Source organism: Citrus clementina, unplaced genomic scaffold, assembly GCF_000493195.1.
Source record: "Citrus clementina cultivar Clemenules unplaced genomic scaffold, Citrus_clementina_v1.0 scaffold_1, whole genome shotgun sequence".
NCBI lineage: Eukaryota > Viridiplantae > Streptophyta > Magnoliopsida > Sapindales > Rutaceae > Citrus > Citrus x clementina.
In genome coordinates, this window is record NW_006263303.1 from 20,117,915 (window position 1) to 20,125,850 (window position 7,936).

General features: G+C 36.6%; 1 long non-coding RNA gene across 2 annotated transcripts; it reads right to left on the reverse strand.

The window, feature by feature from the left end:
• Positions 1-202: 202 nt before the first annotated feature.
• On the reverse strand, positions 203-2,921 carry LOC112101609. 2 transcript variants are annotated; one of them, XR_002907633.1, is made up of 4 exons: positions 2,426-2,921; positions 2,097-2,190; positions 1,356-1,462; positions 203-351 (listed from the first exon to the last, which is right to left on the reverse strand). It is a non-coding gene; the product is annotated as an uncharacterized LOC112101609 (long non-coding RNA). The 2 variants fall into 2 exon arrangements; XR_002907632.1 differs by lacking the exon at positions 203-351 and having other exon boundaries at positions 1,008-1,462.
• Between the last annotated feature and the right edge of the window lie 5,015 nt (positions 2,922-7,936).

Consider the following 7,936-nt stretch of genomic DNA (forward strand, 5'->3'; position numbering starts at 1 on the left):
GTCATTTTAAAATATTTAGTGTTAGTATTTATTGATGTTATGCTGCTTTTGTTAATAGTATATTTTTATTTTAATTATATTTTTTTTCTACAATCAAAAGAAAACTCAAAATATATTAAATATACCAAATCTCACAACACAATTCACATAACAAACATTCCAAATACATAATTTAAATTAATGTAATTCAACTACACCACTGTTTGGAAAAGAAAAACATAAGTATCAAATTAAGCTTTCGACAAGTTCTAGACAATAAAGTACTAAATTAAGTTTCAACAAACATTAACGGACAAAAAGAAGCACAAGAGTGTCAATAAATATCCATATGTGGCTTCATTTTTTTCCCACCTACAAGTACATAAAATCAATTAGTACACAACAAATAATAAATCTTGGATATTTGGAAGAAAAAATCATCATAAATTACTCATATATTACCTTGTGATTTTGGGCTATAATTAACTTGGCAACATATGTAGCCCATTGATTATGAAGTCGCAAGAGCTCTTTCATGACATACAAGCAACAATATTGTAACATATCCCCACTAATAACAACCTCGCAATTAATCCATATAATTGTTTTGTACATCTCATGGTTATTCACATAATCTCTCCAACAATACGCAGTGTGCCAATCATTAAATGTTCATCAGTTAATTAATATAGAGAGAGACAAAATTTTTTAAAAAGAATCTAGCTACCACTTTTTTGATTGCTGTCATTAACCTCTCTTAAATCGTAAGTGAGTGATGTGCAGTAAGATGGGCCTTAGTGGCTTTTAATAAGTCGAGCTAATTCATAAGTGAAGTAACTAATAAAAATTAAGACTTAAAATAAAAAAAATGTCTTCATATTCTTTAATGGCCTTATAAGTTTTTTTGTTTTTCATGTTTGGTCAATGAAGAGAGTGGGATTCTGGTGGTTGTGTGAGCCGCTAGATTTGCCATGCTGGCGATCATGGAGTTCTAATTTTTGGCTATTAGGTTGAAGCAAAAAAATATTTAGGCTTAAGTACAGTGACAATTTGACACAACTATCAACGAAGTTTTGCATGCAAAACGCAACTTTTAAAATGAAGAAATGAGAATAATGTCAAATAAAAAAAGAATAATTGAATAATTCTATTTAAGTATTTAACCATTCAACTTTTTATATGAACACAAGTTTAGCACTCACGCACTAATAAATTTTGGCTGTGAAAACTATTTAGTTGGAGTAGAGATACAAACATGCAAAATTTGTAAGCTCATGTTTATTTGACATATATTTCTCAAATAAAGAATGATGCAGAAGCAAATCATTTAATAATTGTAAAGGCATATCATTTAAACAAACAAGAAAACTGCATACCATGATGCACCCCTTTTAAAGTGTAAGCTGGTCAGCGCAAACCACTTTCAAAGTGTAAGATAGTCAGCACAAACCACTGAGTGCCCAAATTCGCAGAAGAACCAGGTCTACAAGTTGACAAAACCAGCAACCTCAGTCAAAATTATGATACCAATGCACGCAGTTAGAGGTATGATCATAGTTATCAAAAATAAAGATATGCTCTTCCAGCTACATAGGGGAAAAGAAAAGCATTAAGTGTATTATACTTCTTCCAGCCACTTAAACATGAGGTTTGATTTCTGAAGGTAATCAATGATTACTATTAAACTAATCGCATAGTTAATTATTTCTTTGCTGCCCAAAAGGTTGTTTCCCTAATACTCCTAGCAGTATCCTGGCTGAAGATTTCATTTCTCAAATAATTTTATATGCAGTAGAGTTGGCTTAACCAACTTCTCATCTAGTGAGGAGAAAAAAAGAAGAAAAAAGCAGTCTAATTTTACTGCTATCCATAGCACTCCACTTAACTTTATGAGAATCTCATTCTAGTTAATTGAATTATGAAAAAGAGTAATTATATTACAGCGAATGGTAAGGGCACTGCCCTGCTTAGTTTCCAGTGTAATGTACAGATTCCAGAAACATCTCTTTCTCTGAGCTATTTTCTCAGCAACCAAACAACATCTCTGTTTTCTTTCATATGCAAAGAGATAAAATGGATCAATTTAAATGAAGAAAGAACAAAAAGTCTTAACATACCACCCAGATAAGCAATTTATTCGGGGCCAAAGGATTCAATGTATGGTATCTGACAAAGGTTGTTTGCCTTGTATTGTCAACTCTCTTGCAATTTCTATTCCAGAAAAAAAAATCAGCTGCTCATTTATGATAAAAACAAAATTTAAAATAAAATCAATAGATCTAAAATCAATTGTGGCTTTAAGGAACCTAAAGCCACAATGTTAATTGATCTTAAAAGTTTGTTATAAAATCATATGTAGAAGCAGTTAGTTTCAGTAAGAAGTACATGACATTTAGTAGAGCAATTTTAAAGAATTCTCTATACAAAACAAAAAAGGCATGGATACCCGTTGATTTCTCTTACTCGTCACAGGACACTTAGGTCCATTATCTCTTTTCTTCATGCTCTATTTATCCATTTAAGGTTACCTTGAATAGAGATTGTGGTGGTATAGCAGCGACGACGGAGATTGAGGCAGTGCGACAGTGATAGAGCGGCTGACAGAGGCTGAGAAGTTATTACCGGTGACGAACGGCTAAGTATTGATGATAACTGGAAGTAGTTACGGCCTATTGGTGATGATCGCAGTGGATTAGTTACCGGTGACGGTCAAAAATCATAAGTTACGACAGTGGGTTTCCAACTTTGGTGCACGAGATATGATAGGAGATGACGACAACAAAAGAGACAAAAATATAGAGAACAGACTTTGGTGCATCGGAGATGACGGCAGTGGCTAGTCGAAAGTAGTGACGGCAGTGGCTAGTCGAGAGTGGTGACGAAAGTGGCGAAAGAGATTTTGGGTATGTCGGCGGCGTGGTAGTGATTTGTTTTGTTTTCGATTGACAATATGATGAAATGAGGGAAAGAGATTAGGGATTTTACTTTTGCTATTATATTTTTGTTTTTAATTTTTTTAAAAAATACTTGTATCTTGAATCTGTAGGTCATGTGGTCTTTGGTTCAAATGTAAAAACTTTAAATTTTAAAAGTCTTTGGTTCGAGTCGGAAGATTTACAAATCATAGTAATTTTTTTTTAACCTCTGATACTTCAGTGCCAGTGGTTTTTGATACTTAATTTACTGACACACTGATATCAGTAATTTGTGATACTTATTTGTTAAAAGCGGAAAATGGTGCATATGCATACAATTACTGATACTTTTTACAAAATGTTAGAAACTAAGTGTCAGTAAAGGTCATTTTTGTAGTAGTGCCCCCAGGGTGGAGAGAATTCGCCCTCGAATTCGGAGTGTCAGCAACAACATCTTCATCATGATCACCTCTGTAAGGAATAAGATGCTTGACATTAAATACATCTGCGGTGCGGATATGACTAGGAAGCTTTAATCTGTAGGCATTATGATTTATCTTCTCTATAATCTTCAAAGGGCCGATATTCCTGGTAGAAAGCTTGTTGTACTCACCAACTGAGAATCTATCTTTAGTTAGGACAACCCAAACAAGATCTCCCACTTGAAATTCCAAAGCTCGACGTTTTTTGTCTGCCACAATTTTATAACCTTCGGTTGTCTGCTTCAAAGACTCTTGCATAGTTTCATGAATTTTCTTAAGTTGCTTAATAAAGTCTTCTGCTTTACTACTTTTGCGAACTAAATCTGGAATTGGAGCCAAGTCGATGGGAGCTCGTGGATTATATCCGTAATTCACCTGAAAATGGCTTAAACCAGTACTGTGCTTAACTGCACGGTTATAAGCAAACTCGACTTGATATAACTTTTGATCCCACATCTTCAGGTTATCGCCAACTAGACTATGTAGATGGTTTCCTAAAGAGCGATTGACAACTTCGGTTTGACCATCTGTTTGTGGGTGGTAAGCACTACTGAAATTTAGGCGAGTGTTAGTCAACTTCCATAATGTCTTCCAAAAATGGCTAAGAAATCTTATATCCCGGTCAGATACTATAGAACTCGGTAAACCATGCAATCTATAGACTTCCTTGAAGAATAGACGAGCAACAGTCAAAGCGTCTGTGGTCTTTTTGCAAGCAATGAAGTAAGCCATTTTCGAGAATCGATCAACAACAATAAATATTGAATCCATACCCCTCTGAGTGCGGGGTAATCCCAAAACAAAATCCATGCTAATGTTAGCCCAAGGTTGTGTTGGAATCGGTAGAGACATATATAACCCAGTATTAGTTGTTGCGCCCTTGGAAACTTGACAAATGCGACAAGTCTCGACATAGTGATAGACTTCACACCTCATAGTAGACTAAATATAAGTGTTGGCTATTAGAGCCAAAGTTTTGTCACGACCCATGTGCCATTCGTTATGTAACTCTGCAATGATTTTCAATCTCAAACTTAAGTCAGGAACACACAACTGATTACTCTTGAAAAGGAATTTGTCATGTAAATGATAATCTGAGCGAAACCCTACACCAATGTCTTCTAATATAGGAGCAAAGTAAGGATCAGAAGCATATAACTCTTGAAATGTGTTAAATCCGAGAACTTGATTATGCATCTGTGCCAATAAAGAAGTTCGTCGACTAAGTGCATCTGCTGCCCGGTTGGATTCACCAGAGGTGTGCTTCACCACAAAAGTAACTTGTTGAAGGAATGTTGTCCACGTGGCATGTCTGTGAGAGAGCTTGTCTTGACTATTGAGGTATTTTAACGCGGCATGGTCAGTGTATAAAATAAAGTCTTTATGAATTAGATAATGTCGCCAATGTTTTAATGCTTGGACTACTACGTCAAAATTCCACGTCATAACTGTTGTAGTGTGCCTTTGCTCCATTCAACTTCTCACTAAAATAAGCTATAGGCTTATCTATTGGCTAAGAACAGTTCCAATGCCGACCTTAGAAACATCACAATGTACCTCAAAAGTGAGCAAAAAATCTGGTAGAGCAAGTACTGGGGTAGTAGTCAACTTTTCTTTGATAATCTTGAATGCCTTAGTAGCTGCCTCTGTCCAAGAGAATTGTCCTCCTTTCATGCAATCTGTAATTGGTGCCATAATAGTACTGAAATGAGGAATGAATCGTCTGTAAAAGGAGGCCAATCCATGGAAACTTTTAGTGGCGGATAAAGTAGTTGGTGGAGGCCAATCTCGAATAGCATCCACTTTTGATTGGTCAACAAATATACCATCCTTCGACACCACATATCTAAAAAATAATACTTTCTCTGTCAAGAAAATACACTTGTTTACTTCTATGTATAAACTTGCTGCTCTTAACGCTGAAAGCACTTCTCTCAAATGTTGTAGATGTAACTCGTGATTGGTGCTATATATAAGTATATCATCGAAGTAAACAACCACAAACTTTCCAATGAAAGGGCGAAGAACTTGATTCATGACTCGCATAAAAGTACTCAGAGCATTGGATAAGCCAAACGGCATTACCAACCACTCGTATAACCCTTCACGAATTTTAAAAGCCGTTTTCCATTCATCTTCAGGTCGTATTCGAATTTAATGGCAACCACTTTTCAAATTAAGTTTGGTAAAAATTGTTGCTCCATTGAGTTGATCTAAAAAGTCATTTAATCGATGGATTGGAAAATGATATCGAATTGTAATTTTATTGATAGCTCGACTGTTCGCGCACATCCTCCAAGAACCATCTTTCTTTAGAGTCAATAAAGCAAGGACTGCACAGGGACTAAGACTTTCATGGATAAATCCCTTTTCTAGTAACTCTTCCATTTGGCGCCTTAATTCCTCATGTTCTGTAGGACTCATACGATAATGAGGTCGATTTGGTAATGTAGAACCTGATACCAAATCAATTTGGTGTTGTATATCCCGAAGAGGTGGTAAACCCTGTGGTAGCTCATTGGGGAACAAATCTTAAAATTCCACCAGAATAGGTGTCACAGCTTCAGGAAATTTCGAATCACTGTTACTTTTTTTTCCCAATAAAATGTAGACTCTCTTTGTCTCTACTACAACATCTATAAATTGCTTCTTGCCTAACAAATAATTACCCAAGTTTTGCTGGAGAGTAAACTCCTTGTTAGGTAGGAGAACGATCTTGGTGTTATTAAACATAAAGCTGTAGGTATTTCTCTTCCCATCACGCACTACGTTTGGATCATATTGCCAAGGTCTACCCAGTAATAGATGACAAGTATCCATAGCCACAATATCGCACCAAATTTTGTCTTTATAAATTGAACCAATAGATAAGGAAACTAAGCAACGTTTCGATACTGTCACTTGATTTCCCTTCTTCAGCCATGTGAGCTTGTATGGAGTTTGATGAGGTTCTGTCTTTAAATTTAACTTTGTTATGGCTTCTTTCGAAATGACATTCTCACAATTGCCGGAGTCTATGACCATACGACATCCTTTATCCCCAATTGTGCAAGTAGTCTGAAAGATATTTTATCGTAGCCACTTGTCTTTGTCTTGACCTTTAGGAGTGAAAAATGCACGATTCACGATCAACATTGGTCCGCTATCACCATGTTCTTCAACGGATTGAGCACTACCACTACTATCAAAAGTTGGCTCTACAGCAAACTCTTCAGTTTCTTCCTCCTCAGTTTCTTCCTCCTGATAGTCTTTGCTTTCCTCTGTGCCTACGAATAAGCCTTTATCATATTTTCCTCCCTTTTTACATTCTGTCATTCGGTGCCTATTTTTTTCGCAATTAAAACAGCGTAATCCCGATCCCGAGGATTGGGTTTTGCTGCTTTGACCGATTTCACTAGGCTTACTAGTTTTATTTGGAGGATTTGGAGTGAAATTACGAAATTGGGAAGTTGGGTTTGAATTATCACGAACAACACTTCGAGCACCCCGAAAACTTGAGTCATTAGTACGTCGACTAAATTGCTTCTCCAACTGTAAGACTTGTTGGTGTGCCTCTGAAATAGAGTATGGGTCAAGTAAATTTAATTGGTCTTGAAATTGAGATTGTAGGCCTCCAATGTAGAGGGAAACCTATTGTTCTTCTATCTCTGTCAAGTCATTACGTGCCACCAACCAATGGAATTCTATAGTGTAATCATCCACTGATCGATTACCTTGCCTTAAATTCTGTAGCTGTTGGTATAACAGTTTGGCGTAATTATGAGGCAAGAATGCTCCATGCAAGTGCTTCTTGAACTTTTCCCAAGAATCAATCTTCTTTTTGCCTTGCCTAATCCTTGTGAGCTTAGTTTGTTGCCATCAAGCTGCTGCTCTTCCACGAAATCGAGTTGCAGCAAGCGAAACTAGTTTATTTTCAGGAACTTCTTTGTATTCGAAAAGTTCCTCAATGGCGTTAATCCAATCCAATAGTTCTTTAGGTCGACCACTTCCTTGAAATTCGAGAATGTCAATTCTCAACCCAGATTCCCATCTTCTGTCATCAGTAGACTCAATTCTAGGTCGACGCCCAGAGAATGGGTTAGCAAAGCTTCCACTTGATTTGTCTTTACGTTTTTGAGTATGATGGCGTTCGTCAAGTAACTCTGCCATTCGTGCCATTCGTGTTATTTGTGCAGCTAACATATTAATTCTGGCTGTCATACTAGCCAGGGCTTCATCTTTAGAAACATCTTCTTGATTGTAAGTTACAGTATGAGCATCACGAGTTTTTCTTGGAGGCATTTTTTCAAATTCAGGTTTAAAAAGGTAGTGGGGCTAAACTGAAAGTAAATAAAAATTTTAGGCTGAAACTGTAATTAAGCAAAAGTTTTAGATTTCCGATGATGGTGGTCGGAAATCGAGTAAGGATGGGTGGATCTAAAAGATTTTGGGTTGGTAAGTATGATGGTGGTGGTGGTTTGTCCGAAAAAGTGGTGTTTTGGCCGGAAATTGTAGATAAAGCCGTCGGTTTTGGAGGGCTTCGGTTTTCGGTGGTTTGAACGTTGATCGGCGGTGAGGAAT